Source organism: Salmo salar, chromosome ssa25 (assembly GCF_905237065.1).
Source record: "Salmo salar chromosome ssa25, Ssal_v3.1, whole genome shotgun sequence".
Classification (NCBI taxonomy): Eukaryota; Metazoa; Chordata; class Actinopteri; order Salmoniformes; family Salmonidae; genus Salmo; species Salmo salar.
Window position 1 is genome coordinate 4,107,427 of NC_059466.1, and position 18,856 is coordinate 4,126,282.

General features: G+C 42.3%; 1 protein-coding gene across 1 annotated transcript in view; it reads right to left on the reverse strand.

The window, feature by feature from the left end:
- The window catches only part of LOC106586029 (fibroblast growth factor 14-like), a 90,405-nt gene that overhangs the window by 6,348 nt on the left and 65,201 nt on the right, over window positions 1–18,856 (reverse strand). The window lies entirely within an intron of this gene.

The following is an 18,856-nucleotide window of genomic DNA, read 5'->3' on the forward strand; positions in this document are numbered from 1 at the left end:
TAACCTCTCTGGGCCAGTGGGACGCTTGCGTCCCACCTACTCAACAGCCAGTGTACTCCCGTGGCGCGATATTCAAATACCTTAGAAATGCTATTACTTCAATTTCTCAAACATATGAATATTTTACACCATTTTAACCTGTTAGGGCTAGGGGGCAGCATTGACACGGCTGGATAAAAAACATATCCGATTTAATCTGGTTACCACTCCTACTCAGTAACTAGAATATGCATATACTTATTACATATGGATAGAAAACACCCTAAATCGGACAGTGTGGTTAGATTAACGAGAGTCTTATCTTTAAATGGCTGTAAAATAGTCATATGTTTGAGAAATTGAAGTAATAGGATTTTTAAGGTTTTGAAAATCGCGCCACAGGATAGCCGTGGCTGTTACGTAGGTGGGACGAATTCGTCCCGCCTAGCCTAGAGAGGTTAAAGACAAGACTCTCGTTAATCTAACCACACTGTCTGATTTCAAAAAGGCTTTACAACGAAAGCAAAACATTAGATTATGTCAGCAGAGTACCCAGCCAGAAATAATCAGACACCCATTTTTCAAGCTAGCATATAATGTCACAAAAACCCAAACCACAGCTAAATGCAGCACTAACCTTTGATGATCTTCATCAGATGACACACCTAGGACATTATGTTATACAATACATGCATGTTTTGTTCAATCAAGTTCATATTTATATCAAAAAACAGCTTTTTACATTAGCATGTGACGTTCAGAAAAAGCATACCCCCCGCAAACTTCCGGGGAATTTACTAACAGTTTGCTAAATTACTCACGATAAACGTTCACAAAAAGCATAACAATTATTTTAAGAATTATAGATACATTACTCCTCTATGCACTCGATATGTCCGATTTTAAAATAGCTTTTCGGATGAAGCACATTTTGCAATATTCTAAGTACATAGCCCAGCCATCACGGCTAGCTATTTAGACACCCGGCAAGATTAGCCTTCACCAAAATCCTATTTCCTATAAGGAAAATGTTCTTACCTTTCCTGTTCTTCGTCAGAATGCACTCCCAGGACTTCTACTTCAATAACAAATGTAGGTTTGGTCCCAAATAATCCATCGTTATATCCAAATATCCTCTGTTTTGTTCGTGTGTTCTAGACACTATACGAATGGTAAATAACGGTCGCGCGCATGGCGCATGGCGTGACAAAAAATGTCTAAATATTCCATTACCGTACTTCGAAGCATGTCAACCGCTGTTTAAAACCAATTTTTATGCCATTTATCTCGTAGAAAGCGATAATATTCCGACCGGGAATCTGCAATAAGCTAAACAGCCGAATGAAATTTCTCCACGGGGCGAATCGTGCACGCGCCTCATTCAATGGTCCTCTGATCGGCCACTTGGATAAGGCGATAATCTGTTTCAGCCAGAGGCTGCCTCGTCATCGTTCAGGTTTTTCCCGGGTTCTGAGAGCCTATTGGAGCCCTGGGAATTGTCACGTTACAGCTAAGATCCTTACTCTTCAATAAACAGATGCAAGACGCACGACTCCTTGTCAGACAGGCCACTTCCTGCATGAAACCTTGTCAGGGTTTTGCCTGCCATAGGAGTTCTGTTATACTCACAGACACCATTCAAACAGTTTTAGAAACTTTAGGGTGTTTTCTATCCAAACCTGAACAATGATATGCATATTCTAGCTTCTGAGTTGGTGTAGGAGGCAGTTAAAAATGGGCACATATTTTTTCCAAAATTCTCAATACTGCCCCCTAGCCCAAACAGGTTAAAATGCATGTTGATGAACTTTGTAAATGGCAAAAAAATCAAGCTAGGCTTCCTCTATAGAAACAGGACATTTTTGTCCTCTACAAATAGAAAACAAATTGTGCAAGCTACTTTTATTTCTGTTATAGATTATGGGGATATTATCTACATGCATGCTACGGCATCCACACTTAAATTGCTGGATGCTACAACATGCTCTCGTGTTTGTCTATAAAGCACTTCTGAATAAACTACCTTCTTATTTATCCTCACTCATCAACATTAGAATTATAATTCCTAAAACCAGGTCTCAAGCATGGATTACACTTGAGGCCCATGCGATTTCCACAGAGTTGGGTATGGCTGCCTTTTCCTGTTAGGCTCCTTGCCTATGGAATAGCCTGCAGACTAAACTTGAGACTCTTGTCCCCCTTTCCCATTTTAAACATTTATTGGAGGATTTTTATTTTTGTATTGCTTGTAACTGCTTCGGTTAATGCAAGTTCTTGTGCTGTTAGGGGAATAAACTGTGTGTAAATTTGACAATCTGCTGCTGTATTTGTTATTTGTGATCGTTTTGTTTGTCTTGTGTAGTTTCTTAATCATTGTACCTAAACTGTATGTATAAACATGTATACGCAGGGCCAAGCTGTAAAAGAGACCTTGGACTCAGTCTGTGTTCCTTGTTGAAATAAAGGTATACTAATAATTATGGGTCTTATCCCGTCTGTTAATCATCGTGCACTTGTTATTTATTCGAGGTACTCCTCGCTCTTTTGTTTGGGTTTCTACCCTGTATTTTGTTTAGTGTTTGTTTGATCTTCGTCCCCGTGTCTGCACGCGGTAATTTCGGTAAAATAAAAAACCCTATTACGCATTCCTGCGCCTGTCTCCTGAATCATTCATACCAACCATTAAGGAAGACAGCGGGAATGGCCCTCCGATGCCGCCGCAACTTGGCCTGTCCGACAACGACGCAACTTCGGCAGCTGCATCGGGTCCTGATCGACCCGCACTGCGTTCCTGTGATCACCCTCAAGGCCGGTGTCGTTGTGCTGCTGGTGCAGCGCGTCAGGGGGGGTGTACTGTCAGGGATCCCTCCGGAACTTTCATTATGCACACTTGGCCCCAATTCCCACTGATTAGCAATTGTATAGGTGTGCCCTTGATTTACCAGCATCCTGTCAATTATTGTTACAATGTCCGTTGGAGCGTGTGCTACCTGCGCTATGTGTTTTGGCTTTCATGCCATTGTGGATTGCGCAGATGATTATGGGTGTCGTCCCGTGTGTTAATCATTGTGCGCTTGTTTTTTTTTGGTTTCTACCCTGTGTTTTGTATAGAGTATGTTTGTTCTTCGTCCCCGTGCCTTTACACGGCACGCCGTAATTTGGGTGTAAATAAAACCCCTATTACGCATTCCTGCTCCTGTCTCACAAATCATTCATATCAACATGACACATTTGCTGGCACAGAAAGAAAGGAAAAGGGATAGCAGGGGAGAAGGAATATTCCCCTGGATTTCTAACCCGTTGATGTTCTTGTTGGATCTAATTTTAATAGCTAGCATTTGAATGGCCCTAATAAATAGATATGGAGACAATGGACAGCCTTGTTTTACTCCTATATCCTAATTATTATTATTACAAGTGTTCAACTATTAATTTGATTTGTATCACTGGCAAAACTCTCCAGAGTACTTACGGTTCTGTTATATTTACTGCTATATTTCATGGGATTGTAGTTAGCTGTGTAGGATGTGTAAGGTACAAGTATGTGAAATTGCTGTTGGAGTGACCTTCAGTGCTTAAACTCAGTTTTTCACAATTCCTGACATTTAATCCCAGTAAAAATTGTGGGGTGCAAAGGAGCAAAAAACATGGGGATGAGGTAGCTGGGTGGGCTATGTACAGTTGCAGTGATCTGCTCTGACAGCTGGTGCTTAAAGCTAGTGAGGGAGATATGTATCTCCAGCTTCAGTGATTTTTGCAGTTCGTTCCAGTCATTGGCAGCAGAGAACTGGAAGGAAAGGTGGCCAAAGTAGGAGTTGGCTTTGGGGGTGACTAGTGAGATATATCTGCTGGAGTGCGTGCTATGGGTGGGTGCTGTTATGGTGACCAGTGAGCTGAGATAAGGCGGGGCTTTACCTAGCAAAGACTTATCGATGACCTGGAGCCAGTGGGTTTGGTGACGAATATGAAGCGAGGGCCAGCCAACGAGAGCATACAGGTCGCAGTGGTGGGTAGTATATGGGGCTTTGGTGACAAAACGGATGGCACTGTGATAGACTGCATCCAATTTGTTGAGTAGAGTGTTTGAGGCTATTTTGTAAATGACATCGCCAAAGTCGAGGATCGGTAGGATGGTCAGTTTTACGAGGGTATGTTTGGCAGCATGAGTGAAGAATGCTTTGTTGCGAAATAGGAAGCCGATTCTAGATTTAATTTTGGATTGGAGATGCTTAACCAGCACAAAAACATCCTGTGGCTTCCTGCATTAGCATCGAATAGCCCCCGTGATATGGAACTTTTCAGGGAAGTTAACCTGTTAGGGCTAGGGGGCAGTATTGACACGGCTGGATAAAAAACATACCCGATTTAATCTGGTTACCACTCCTACCCAGTAACTAGAATATGCATATACTTATTACATATGGATAGAAAACACCCTAAATTTTCTAAAACTGTTTGAATGGTGTCTGTGAGTATAACAGAACTCAAATGGCAGGTCAAAACCTGAGAGATTCCTTTACAGGAAGTGGCCTGTCTGACCATTTGTTGAACCTCTTTTCCATCTCTATCATTTACTAAGGATCTCTGCTCTAACGTGACACTTCCCACGTCATCCATAGGCGCTCAGAGCCCGGGAAAAAACAGAATGTCGTCATTCCAGCCCCAGGCTGAAACACATTATCGCCTTTCTCAAGTGGCCGATCAAGGGACACTGGCTTATGCGCGTGACCCCGCCGCCCCCGCCTTTGGGATTTTTTCCTCTGTTTGCCGAAAAGGAGATTCCCTGTCGGAATATTATCGCTTTTCTACGAGAAAAATGGCGTAAAAATTGATTTTAAACAGCGGTTGACATGCTTCGAAGTACGGTAATGGAATATTTAGAATTTTATTGTCACGAATTGCGCATTGCGCGCGACACTTCTTTACCATTTCGGATAGTGTCTGGAACGCACGAACAAAACGCCGCTATTCGGATATAACGATAGATTATTTTGGACCAAACCAACATTTGTTATTGAAGTAGCAGTCCTGGGTGTGCATTCTGACGAAGACAACAAAAGGTAATCAAATTTTTATAATAGTAAATATGATTATGGTGAGTGCTAAACTTGCCGGGTGTCTAAATAGCGAGCCCGTGATGCCTGGGCTATGTACTTAGAATATTGCAAAATGTGCTTTCACCAAAAAGCTATTTTAAAATCGGACATATCGAGTGCATAGAGGAGGTCTGTATCTATAATTCTTAAAATAATTGTTATGCTTTTTGTGAACGTTTATCGTGAGTAATTTAGTAAAATGTTAGCGAATTCCCCGGAAGTTTGCGGGGGGTATGCTAGTTCTGAACGTCACATGCTAATGTAAAAAGCTGGTTTTTGATATAAATATGAACTTGATTGAACAAAACATGCATGTATTGTATAACATAATGTCCTAGGGTTGTCATCTGATGAAGATCATCAAAGGTGAGTGCTGCATTTAGCTGTCTTCTGGGTTTTGGTGACATTATATGCTGGCTTGAAAAATGGGTGTCTGATTATTTCTGGCTTGGTACTCTGCTGACATAATCTAATGTTTTGCTTTCGTTGTAAAGCCTTTTTGAAATCGGACAGTGTGGTTAGATTAACGAGAGTCTTGTCTTTAAATAGCTGTAAAATAGTCATATGTTTGAGAAATTGAAGTAATAGGATTTTTAAGGTTTTGAAAATCGCGCCACAGGCTGCAAGTGGCTGTTACGTAGGTGGGACGCAAGCGTCCCACCTAGCCCATAGAGGTTAACTCAGTACAACTTGGTTTGCCTTAGCTTGGTTCGGCTCTGTAGTGCCAACAGCCCTATTTATTTATTTGATTTTAGATTTTTTTATATACATATTTTTTTATTCTGTATTCAGTCTGTGGCCCAAACATGTAACAGTGTTAAGTTCCACTACGTGAAAATGAACATATTTATCTGATGCACAAAGAAGAAGATCCTAGTCGATTCATATTCTGACCTGCTTTAAACATGCTCCAATGTTCAGTATCAGTGGTGAGCTGTCATTCAACAATATAATGGCAGTCAGACTAGTTTAGTCTTGTTATGATAGTGTCATCATTAAAATGCATTAATGCCATATCATACCATATCTCACACCAAAGCCGCTCAAAACAGATGAATATTCTGTTAATTTGTGATAAAGCTAAACATCTTTATGAAAAGCTGTTGTCTACCACATGCTGCCAGTGTCAACCTCTAGTATTGCATTCACATCAGATTAATCTAATTTCTATTCAAATGTGACTGTACTGTCAGGGAAAGCAGTCAATTGCCTGGTTATGTAGTAGGTATCCGTTATATCCCAGCTTTCATCTTTGGAGAATAGGATTCTGAAAACTGAGTCTAACTCATGCTTCTATGGGCTGAAGATGAATGTTGACAGCCGCTGCGTGAGCGGGTTTGCATACCAGCGATATGTGTGTGTATGATTGCGTGCCTGTGTGTGCTTGTTTTCTTTCCTGTGTGTGCGCGTGTCTGTCTGAAACTCATTTGAGAGGACTTTGTCATCTTGTTAGAGGGATCAGACGGCTTTCCCCTGTCGAGATGACTGGCCGTTAAAGCTGGGATCTCAGTCTCTTGACACCACTCTGCCCTGGTGGTTGAATGAGACACACACACTTTGATCTTAGGGAGCAAGAGCTGTTTCAAATCCACTGATCCAGATCTAGGGGGGTGTGTGTGTGTGTGTGTGTATTTCTGTGTGTGCATGTGTCGTGTGAGAGGCTAGAATAGAAGACTATTTAGGATGAAGCATGGTTATATATAAAGACGGTCATTGTGAACATGAAAGGAAACAGAGTGCCTTTCCAAGTGCCATCTAGCAACAATATGTGTAGAATTTACTTTGTTCAAAAAGCAATTGTAGCGACACAGTAAGAAAAGCAAGTGTGACTATGTCAGTCACAGTGCAGGACTATTTTCTTAAAGAGTCTTTGAACCGCTATGATTTCCCCTTCCCTCTGTATTCGTCTAGGTTTCTGGCGCCATCAGTTGACCTTTGAACTATGAACCTGGTGGCGTACTCTGGGTCTTGGCCAGTTGCTCTCGACTTGTGTGTCTGTCTTTACTGAATAGATATTAGCCCTGTCCTGACACGTACCTGTCATGCAAAACTAGACACTGGAAAAAAAGATTATCAGGAGAAATTGAAAATAATTTTTATGAATTGGGACTGGAAAATTGTCTTGCACTCAAGCTGAAATTCTACTATTTGAACGTTTTAGTCAAATATTATTTGGCCTGTTTCATCCCATTACAATTGATTTGTCTTTTGCTAGGGAGACTTTACATTTTGATCATTTGTGACTCGTTTCAGGAAACTAGGCATATGTCGCACATCACTACTTCACAGGAGCAGCATTTGACATACATTTTTTTTATGTGAACTTTCATGTGCCTTAATTACAAGCTTGTATTCCATCCATAAATACAAATACAATTGTTAAATTACGAGCCTAGTGGGTTTAGCCATGGAAAAAGCCAGGAACCTTCCCACTAGCCATGATTGGCTGAGATAATGTATGGGATGGACATGCCAGGAGATCAGTTTGGATTGGTCTGCCATGTAGCACTGTTCTGTCTATAATGTGAGCTGTTCAGTATGTGTTGACAGTCCTACCGTGCCATTTTTTTTAAAGATATAACATTAGCCATTGAGAACTACAAAAGTTTTGCTACTTTTCTCAACAACATTTATGCCCTGAATTTAGCAGGCGCTATCGACAGATCAGTACGAAAAAGAGATGGGCTACTTTTTGCAAACGCCATGGTTAATGTGAACCGGAGTGACTTGACACAAAGCTGGTCAAACAAGATCTAGATACAAACAAAACGGAGTTAAATGGTTCCAGTCTGCCGTGAAGCGTCTTACCCGATGTATAGGGGTAAGACTCTAGCTACATTTTCCAGATATATAAGTTTCTAATTTTGACAAAGTCATTTTTATTGCAAGTTAAATCATGATGTTAGTTAGCTCGCAAACGTTAACTTTCTGTCTCGCTAGCTAAAGTTATGTGTATGATCTGTGTAGTAATATTTTTCAAAATAGAAAACGTTTGCATTGCTAGTTATAGTCTAATGTTAGCTAGCTAACATTGAACCTAGTTTGTTAGCTTTAGCTACATGCAGATTCATACTACAGCTATGACAATGCTTGTATTGGTAGTAGTATGAGTTCGGGTTATGCCGGTTCATTGTCTAAACAAAAAAGACTCCACTTCAGCCGGATTATTGCATGACCCATCAAATAAGCAGGTGTGTCTGGGGGTGATTACGGCCATCTATTGTATTTCATGAACATGTGTACATGTCTAGACAATAGTGACCCATCCACTTAGCTAGATATGGGCGAGGGGTGGTTATAGCATTTCCTTCACATGACACATCAATTTAGACAAGTGTGTCGGGTAAGCGTCATCTAACAGTAAAATATTTTTTCTGTTTTTGAAATTGATTCTATGCAAGTACTACCACTGTACTGTTTACACCTTCAGAATCCTGTGCATGTGACAAATAAACTTAGATTTTATTTGATATAGCGTGAGTTTACCACATGGGTGGGGATAATGCTTAAGAGGGTGTGAACAATGCTGAATGGGTGTAGACAAAGAAGAGCTCTCCAGTAGGTATACCAAAATATTCAAGGGCCATTTTCTCAAAAGTGGGGATACAACTTTATCAACTTTCAAAGCAGAATTACTTTCCCATTGTTCCTCAACTGTAGTATATAATATAACATTTTCTAGCAATGAGTCTCTTTTATCCAATGTAAAAACACAATTTCAAATGTTGCTACTTAAGACTGCTTCGAGTCAGTCAGTCATATCCAGCACAACTTACAGCAGTGAGTGCATACATTTTCGTACTAGTCTCCCATGGGAATTGAACTCACAACCCAGATGTCACAAGTGCCATGCTCTACCAACTGAGCCACCTGCATGTAATGAATGAGCTCTCATGTTGGGGTGGCTCATGCATTGGTCTTGGAAACTGTTCAAGCACTTTACTGTGGTGTTTCTCTTTCCTTGCTTTGGAGCTGGAGCACTTTTTAATTTATTTGTTTTAGTGAAGAATATAGTATTTTGAGTTATGCATCAAGAAAACATTAACATATGCCTGATCCAATTCAGTTTTCTTGAAAAGGGACACCCGACTGTTTACCATCAAGTCAGACATTGTCACAGCAAATCGTTGCAAGAGAAAGATCAGTGGAACTAAGACAGGTTGTCACAGCTGCACATGCCTCCAAACCCCTCCTCTCTCTCTCCTTCACGGGTCTGCTAAGACCATGGTCAAACTCAATGGAAGTTTAAATCTGATTGGAAACACAGTTAGCTAGCACTGCAGTGCATCAAATCTGGTGAGCAGTTGACTCAAAGAGAGAGCAAGACAAATGAATTTCTTCCAAAATGATGGAGAAGCAGCACAGCGAGATAGCTGTATTTTTCCCACTTTCATTTAGCTAGCTAATGCAGTCACCTATGAAACAGCTAGCTAATTTAACCTGCTCAAACAGAGAGGAATGCTATTTACGTTAGCTAGCTGGCTAAGGCTATCCAACACTGGAACTCTTCTAAGTCAATGTAAGCTTTCGGTTTTGTTCATTTATTGCCACTGGGTCACGCCATTGTAACTGCTAAACTGCTTGCTCTACACTGTACTGCGTGATTGTAGCGGGCTTACTAATGCGTTAGTTCTAGGAGCAATGATGGCTATGACATTAGCTAATATGGTGACAACAATGTAGGTTGTGTGTAGCAGTTAGCTAGGCAGTATTGAATGTGTCACTGTCACCTTGATTACTCCATTTGTCTCCCGACCTGTGCACCTACATTATAAACTTTCATTCGTAGGCCAGGGCGTAGCAAGCATTGGTGCGAAAAGTGCCAAATTGTCATACCTTAATTAAAGATACCTTAATAAAAAATTACTCTCGTAAAAGTCACTCCATAAAATACTACTTGAGTAAAAGTATTTATTTTTTAAATACACTTAAGTATATTTTAGCAAATACAGTAAGTATCAAAAGTAAATGTACGTTTTAATAGTAAAAGTACAATTTCAAATTGCTTTTTTAATGTATTTATGGATAGCCAGGGGCACACTCCAACACTTAGATATCATTTACAAATTAAGCATTTGTGTTTCCTGATTCCACCAAGTTAGCGGCAGTAGGGATGACCAGGGATGATAAGTGTGAATTTGACCATTGTCCTGTCCTGCTAAGCATTCAAAATGTAACGAGTTCTTTTGGGTGTCAGGGAAAATGTATGGAATAAAAAGTACACTACATTCCTAAAGAAAATGATGAAGTAAAAGTTGTGATTAATATAAATACCCCAAAAATATGAATGACAGTCATTCAATATGCTGTAGGAGAAATAAGACCATGCTCATAAATAAACAAGTTGTCCTCCCTGATCTTAAACAGCACCAACCACCACTGCTGTAGACCCATTGGATGAAATCTTTTCAGCCAGGACAGCCAAAAGGTATTCCAGCTGCATCAGAACCCAATAAAGTGTTGATTTCAACTTCTTGATTAAGTCATACCACAGATTCTCAATTGGATTGACGTCTGGGCTTTGACTAGGCCATTTCAAGACATTTAAATGTTTACCCTTAAATCACTTGAGTGTTGCTTTAGCAGTATAATTAGAGTCGTTGTCCTGCTGGAAGGTGAACCTCCATCCCAGGCTCAAATCTCTGGAAGACTGAAACAGGTTTCCCTCAAGAATTTCCTTGTATTTAGCTCCAAACATCATTCCTTCAATTCTGACCAGTTTCCCAGTCCCTGCCGATGAAAAACTTCCCCACAGCATGATGCTGTCACCACCATGCATCACTGTGGGGATTGGGTTCTTGGGGTGATGAGATGTGTTGGGTTTACGCCAGACATAGCGTTTATCTTGATGGCCAAAAACCTCAATTTTAGTCTAATCTGACCAGAGTACATTCTTCCATATGTTTTGGGAGTCTCGCACATGCCTTTTTGGTGTTTGCTTACTTTTTTCTTTAACTTCTTATGGCTTGAGGGCAGTATTTCGACGTCTGGATGAGATGTGTGCCCAAAGTAAACTGCGTGTTAGTCAGGCCCAGAAGCTAGGATATGTATATAATTGGTAGATAGAAAACACTCTAAACAAACTAAAGTTTCCAAAACTGTTAAAATAATGTCTGTGACTATAACAGAACTGATATGGCAGGCAAACACCTGTGGAAAGTCCATCCAGGAAGTGGGATTTTTTTATGTGGCTATTTTCAATTGAATGCATATACAGTGTCTAATGGGTTAGGACTCAGATTGCAGTTCCCATGGCTTCCACTAGATGTCAACAGTCTTTGGACATTGTTTCAGGCTTGTTTTCTGAAAAATGAAGAAGAATGAGACCTTTCTGTCAGTGGACTGTATAATCATGCAGTGCTGTTTTGCGCACGTGCCCGAGTGCGTGCCCTTCGTTGTTTATCCTTTATATTGAATACGCTATTGTCCGGATAATTATAAACATCGTTTGACATGTTTTGATGAACTTTACCGGTACTATTAGGATGTATTCGTCTGCATGTTTTGACCGCCTTTGAGCCAGTGGATTACTGAACAAAACGCTTGTCAACTATGTGTCTGTCTATCCCTGTTCTCTCCTCTCTGCACAGGCCATACAAACGCTTCACACCGCGTGGCCGCTGCCACTCTAACCTGGTGGTCCCAGCGCGCACGACCCACGTGGAGTTCCTGGTCTCCGGCAGCCTCTGGAACTGCAGGTCTGCAGCCAACAAGGCTGAGTTCATCTCAGCCTATGCTACCCTCCAGTCCCTAGACTTCCTGGCGCTGACGGAAACATGGATTACCACAGATAACACTGCTACTCCTACTGCTCTCTCTTCGTCTGCCCACGTGTTCTCGCATACCCCTAGAGCATCGAGCCAGCGGGGTGGTGGCACTGGAATCCTCATCTCTCCCAAGTGGACATTCTCTCTTTCTCCCCTGACCCATCTGTCTATCTCCTCATTTGAATTCCATGCTGTCACAGTTACCAGCCCTTTCAAGCTTAACATCCTTATCATTTATTGCCCTCCAGGTTCCCTTGGAGAGTTCATCAATGAGCTTGACGCCTTGATAAGTTCCTTTCCTGAGGATGGCTCACCTCTCACAGTTCTGGGTGACTTTAACCTGTTGGGTCTAGGGGGCAGCATTTGCACGTCTGGATAAAAAAAATGTACCCGATTTAATCTGGTTACTAATCCTACCCAGTAACTAGAATATGCATATACTTATTATATATGGATAGAAAACACTCTAAAGTTTCCAAAACTGTTTGAATGGTGTCTGTGAGTATAACAGAACTCATTTGGCAGGCAAAACCCTGAGACATTTTCTGACAGGAAGTGGATACCTGATGTGTTGTATTGACTTTAAACCTATCCCATTGAAAAACACAGGGGTTTAGGAATATTTTGGCACTTCCTATTGCTTCCACTAGATGTCACCAGCCTTTACAAAGTGTTTTGAGTCTTCTGGAGGGAGATCTGACCGAACAAGAGCCATGGAACGATGATGTCCCATTAGACACCTGGCGCGCGAGTTCATGTTGGGTACCCTCGTTCCAATACGTTATAAAAGAGTATGCATTCGTCCACCTTGAATATTATTCATGTTCTGGTTAAAAAGGCCCTAATGATTTATGCTATACAACGTTTGACATGTTTGAACGAACGGAAATATATTTTTTCCCCTCGTTCATGACGAGAAGTCCGGCTGGCTTACATCATGTGCTAACGAGACGGAGATTTTTGGACATAAATGATGAGCTTTTTTGAACAAAACTACATTCGTTATGGACCTGTGATACCTGGAAGTGACATCTGATGAAGAGAATCAAAGGTAATGGATTATTTACATAGTATTTTCGATTTTAGATCTCCCCAACATGACGTCTAGTCTGTATCGCAACGCGTATTTTTCTGGGCGCAGTGCTCAGATTATTGCAAAGTGTGATTTCCCAGTAAGGTTATTTTTAAATCTGGCAAGTTGATTGCGTTCAAGAGATGTAAATCTATAATTCTTTAAATGACAATATAATATTTTACCAATGTTTTCTAATTTTAATTATTTAATTTGTTACGCTGACTTGACTGCCGGTTATTGGAGGGAAACGATTTCCTCAACATCAATGCCATAGTAAAACGCTGTTTTTGGATATAAATATGAACTTGATAGAACTAAAAATGCATGCATTGTCTAACATAATGTCCTAGGAGTGTCATCTGATGGAGATTGTAAAAGGTTAGTGCATCATTTTAGCTGGTTTTATGGTTTTGGTGACCCTGTCTTTGACTTGACAAAACATTACACACAACTCTTGTAAATGTACTGTCCTAACATACTCTAAATTTATGCTTTCTCCGTAAAACCTTTTTGAAATCGTAAAACGTGGTTAGATTAAGGAGATGTTTATCTTTCAAATGGTGTAAAATAGTTGTATTTTTGAAAAATTTGAATTTTGACATTTATTTGGATTCAAATTTGCCGCTCTTGAAATGCACCTGCTGTTGATGGAGTGCACCACGGGTGGCACGCTAGCGTCCCACCTAGCCCCAAGAGGTTAACCTCCCCACGTCTACCTTTGACTCATTCTTCTCTGCCTCCTTCTTTCCACTCCTCTCCTCTTTTGACCTCACTCTCTCACCTTCCCCCCCTACTCACAAGGCAGGCAATACGCTTGACCTCATCTTTACTAGATGCTGTTCTTCCACTAATCTCATTGCAACTCCCCTCCAAATCTCCGACCACTACCTTGTATCCTTTTCCCTCTTGCTCTCATCCAACACTTCTCACTCTGCCCCTACTCGGATGGTATTGCGCCGTCCCAACCTTCGCTCTCTCTCTCTCCCGCTACTCTCTCCTCTTCCATCCTATCATCTATTCCCTCTGCTCAAACCTTCTCCAACTTATCTCCTGATTCTGCCTCCTCAACCCTCCTCTCCTCCCTTTCTGCATCCTTTGATTTTCTCTGTCCCCTATCCTCCAGGCCGGCTCGGTCCTCCCCTCCTGCTCCGTGGCTCGACGACTCACTACGAGCTCACAGAACAGGGCTCCGGGCAGCCGAGCGGAAATGGAGGAAAACTCGCCTCCCTGCGGACCTGGCATCCTTTCACTCCCTCCTCTCTACATTCTCCTCTTCTGTCTCTGCTGCTAAAGCCACTTTCTACCACTCTAAATTCCAAGCATCTGCCTCTAACCCTAGGAAGCTCTTTGCTACCTTCTCCTCCCTCCTGAATCCTCCTCCCCCTCCCCCCCTCCTCCCTCTCTGCGGATGACTTCGTCAACCATTTTGAAAAGAAGGTTGACGATATCCGATCCTCGTTTGCTAAGTCAAACGACACCGCTGGTCCTGCTCACACTGCCCTACCCTGTGCTTTGACCTCTTTCTCCCCTCTCTCTCCAGATGAAATCTCGCGTCTTGTGACGGCCGGCCGCCCAACAACCTGCCCACTTGACCCTATCCCCTCCTCTCTTCTCCAGACCATTTCCGGAGACCTTCTCCCCTTCCTCACCTCGCTCATCAACTCATCCTTGACCGCTGGCTACGTCCCTTCCGTCTTCAAGAGAGCGAGAGTTGCACCCCTTCTGAAAAAACCTACACTCGATCCCTCCGATGTCAACAACTACAGACCAGTATCCCTTCTTTTTTTTCTCTCCAAAACTCTTGAACGTGCCGTCCTTGGCCAGCTCTCCTGCTATCTCTCTCAGAATGACCTTCTTGATCCTAATCAGTCAGGTTTCAAGACTGGGCATTCAACTGAGACTGCTCTTCTCTGTGTCACGGAGGCTCTCCGCACTGCTAAAGCTAACTCTCTCTCCTCTGCTCTCATCCTTCTAGACCTATCTGCTGCCTTTGATACTGTGAACCATCAGATCCTCCTCTCCACCCTCTCCGAGTTGGGCATCTCCGGCGCGGCCCACGCTTGGATTGCGTCCTACCTGACAGGTCGCTCCTACCAGGTGGCGTGGCGAGAATCTGTCTCCGCACCATGCGCTCTCACCACTGGTGTCCCCCAGGGCTCTGTTCTAGGCCCTCTCCTATTCTCGCTATACACCAAGTCACTTGGCTCTGTCATATCCTCACATGGTCTCTCCTATTATTGCTATGCAGACGACACACAATTAATCTTCTCCTTTCCCCCTTCTGATAACCAGGCGGCGAATCGCATCTCTGCATGTCTGTCAGACATATCAGTGTGGATGACGGATCACCAGCTCAAGCTGAACCTCGGCAAGACGGAGCTGCTCTTCCTCCCGGGGAAGGACTGCCCGTTCCATGATCTCGCCATCACGGTTGACAACTCCCTTGTGTCCTCCTCCCAGAGTGCTAAGAACCTTGGCGTGATCCTGGACAACACCCTGTCGTTCTCCACTAACATCAAGGCGGTGACCCGATCCTGTAGGTTCATGCTCTACAACATTCGCAGAGTACGACCCTGCCTCACACAGGAAGCGGCGCAGGTCCTAATCCAGGCACTTGTCATCTCCCGTCTGTATTACTGCAACTCGCTGTTGGCTGGGCTCCCTGCCTGTGCCATTAAACCCCTACAACTCATCCAGAACGCCGCAGCCCGTCTGGTGTTCAACCTTCCCAAGTTCTCTCACGTCACCCCGCTCCTCCGCTCTCTCCACTGGCTTCCAGTTGAAGCTCGCATCCGCTACAAGACCATGGTGATTGCCTACGGAGCTGTGAAGGGAACGGCACCTCCATACCTTCAGGCTCTGATCAGGCCCTACACCCAAACAAGGGCACTGCGTTCATCCACCTCTGGCCTGCTGGCCCCCCTACCTCTGAGGAAGTTCCCACAGTTCCCGCTCAGCCCAGTCAAAACTGTTCGCTGCTCAGGCACCCCAATGGTGGAACAAGCTCCCTCACGACGCCAGGACAGCGGAGTCAATCACCACCTTCCGGAGACACCTGAAACCCCACCTCTTTAAGGAATACCGAGGATAGGATAAAGTAATCCTTCTAACCCCCCCCCTTAAAAGATTTAGATGCACTATTGTAAAGTGGTTGTTCCACTGGATATCATAAGGTGAATGCACCAATTTGTAAGTCGCTCTGGATAAGAGCGTCTGCTAAATGACTTAAATGTAAATGTAAAATGTAATAACATTTTTCTTATAGTAAATCTGACTTTGGTGAGTGCTAAACTTGCTGGGTGTCTAAATAGCTAGCCCTGTGATGCCGGGCTATCTACTTAGAATATTGCAAAATGTGCTTTCACCGAAAAGCTATTTTAAAATCGGACATATCGAGTGCATAGAGGAGTTGTGTATCTATAATTCTTTAAATAATTGTTATGTTTTTTGTGAACGTTTATCGTGAGTAATTTAGTAAATTCACCGTCAGTGTTCGGTCGGAATGCTAGTCACATGCTAATGTAAAAAGCTGTTTTTTGATATAAATATGAACTTGATTGAACAAAACATGCATGTATTGTATAACATAATGTCCTAGGGTTGTCATCTGATGAAGATCATCAAAGGTTAGTGCTGCATTTAGCTGTGGTTTGGGTTTATGTGACATTATATGCTAGCTTGAAAAATGGGTGTCTGATTATTTCTGGCTGGGTACTCTGCTGACATAATCTAATGTTTTGCTTTCGTTGTAAAGCCTTTTTGAAATCGGACAGTGTGGTTAGATTAATGAGAGTCTTGTCTTTAACCTGTTAGGGCTAGGGGGCAGTATTGACACGGCTGGATAAAAAACATACCCGATTTAATCTGGTTACCACTCCTACCCAGTAACTAGAATATGCATATACTTATTACATATGGATAGAAAACACCCTAAATTTTCTAAAACTGTTTGAATGGTGTCTGTGAGTATAACAGAACTCAAATGGCAGGTCAAAACCTGAGAGATTCCTTTACAGGAAGTGGCCTGTCTGACCATTTCTTGAACTTCTTTTCCATCTCTATCATTTACTAAGGATCTCTGCTCTAACGTGACACTTCCCACGTCGTCCATAGGCGCTCAGAGCCCGGGAAAAAACAGAATGTCGTCATTCCAGCCCCAGGCTGAAACACATTATCGCCTTTCTCAAGTGGCCGATCAAGGGACACTGGGCTTAGGCGCGTGACCCGACCGCCCCCGCCTTTGGGATTTTTTCCTCTGTTTGCCGAAAAGGAGATTCCCTGTCGGAATATTATCGCTTTTCTACGAGAAAAATGTCGTAAAAATTGATTTTAAACAGCGGTTGACATGCTTTGAAGTACGGTAATGGAATATTTAGAATTTTGTCACGAATTGCGCCATGCGCGCGACACTTCTTTACTATTTCGGATAGTGTCTGGAACGCACGAACAAAACGCCGCTATTCGGATATAACGATGGATTATTTTGGACCAAACCAACATTTGTTATTGAAGTAGCAGTCCTGGGTGTGCATTCTGACGAAGACAACAAAAGGTAATCAAACTTTTATAATAGTAAATATGATTATGGTGAGTGCTAAACTTGCCGGGTGTCTAAATAGCGAGCCCGTGATGCCTGGGCTATGTACTTAGAATATTGCAAAATGTGCTTTCACCAAAAAGCTATTTTAAAATCGGACATATCGAGTGCAAGCGTCCCACCTAGCCCATAGAGGTTAAAATGGTGTAAAATAGTCATATGTTTGAAAAATTGAAGTTTTTGCATTTTTGAGGTATTTCAATATCGCGCCACGGGATTACACTGGCTGTTGAGCAAGCGTCCCACCTAGCCCATAGAGGTTAACGCACGTGATGTTAGAACGTTCTCTCCATTCCAGAATGTGATTGTTACGCAACAGTACATTTAATCCGTGCTGCCCTCAAACCAAGGCACTTAGCCTGTTTTTATTTATAGGCTGTTTAAATTTAAATTTCAAATGATTTTCTAACAAGTTTTTATTTTCTAAGAACAGTTTGAATTGAGGTGTGTTCCGCCTCCTCATTCATTCACATAAATATAGTTGGTTTTATTTTTGGGACATTTCTGACCTGGACAAAATTCCCCAAGCACTTCCCAATTGTTTGTGCAGTTCAAGTTTGCAGACATTTGTGCATCTCCCGTCAGAACAGGATCTGCAAACATTTTCACATTTTCCGTCGGTTGAAAAGTGGTCAGAACTCCTTTTATGCAATCGCTATGTCCGATTTTAAAATAGCTTTTCGGCGAAAACACATTTTGCAATATTCTGAGTACATAGCTCGGCCATCACGGCTAGCTATTTTGACATCCGCCAACTTCGGGGTCACCTAAACTCAGAATTACTATTAGAAAAATTGGATTACCTTTGCTGTTCTTCGTCAGAATGCACTCCCAGGACTTCTACTTCAACAACAAATGTTGTTTTGGTTCCAAATAATCCATAGTTATATTCAAATACCTCCGTTTTGTTCATGCATTCAGGTCACTATCCGAAGGGTAACGGGCGAGCGCATTTCGTGACAAACAAATTCAAAATATTCCATTACCGTACTCCGAAGCATGTCAAACGCTGTTTAAAATACGTGTTTATGCAATTTTTCTCGTAAAATAGCAATAATATTCCAACCAGACGACGTTGTATTCATTCAAAGGCTGAAAAAAAAATGGAGAATTCTCATGAACGCGCATCTCCAGTGTCACTGTTTCCAGGCTGACCACTCACAAATTCTCCTGCTGTTCTTCGCCCAGCAGACACCCCATTACACTTTCTGCCGCCTTCTGAGAGCCAATGGAAGCCTTAGAAAATGTCACGTTACAGCAGAGATGCTGTATTTTCGATAGAGATGCAACTGACGGACAACAAATTTTCAGATAGGGCACTTCCTGTATGGAATCTTCTCAG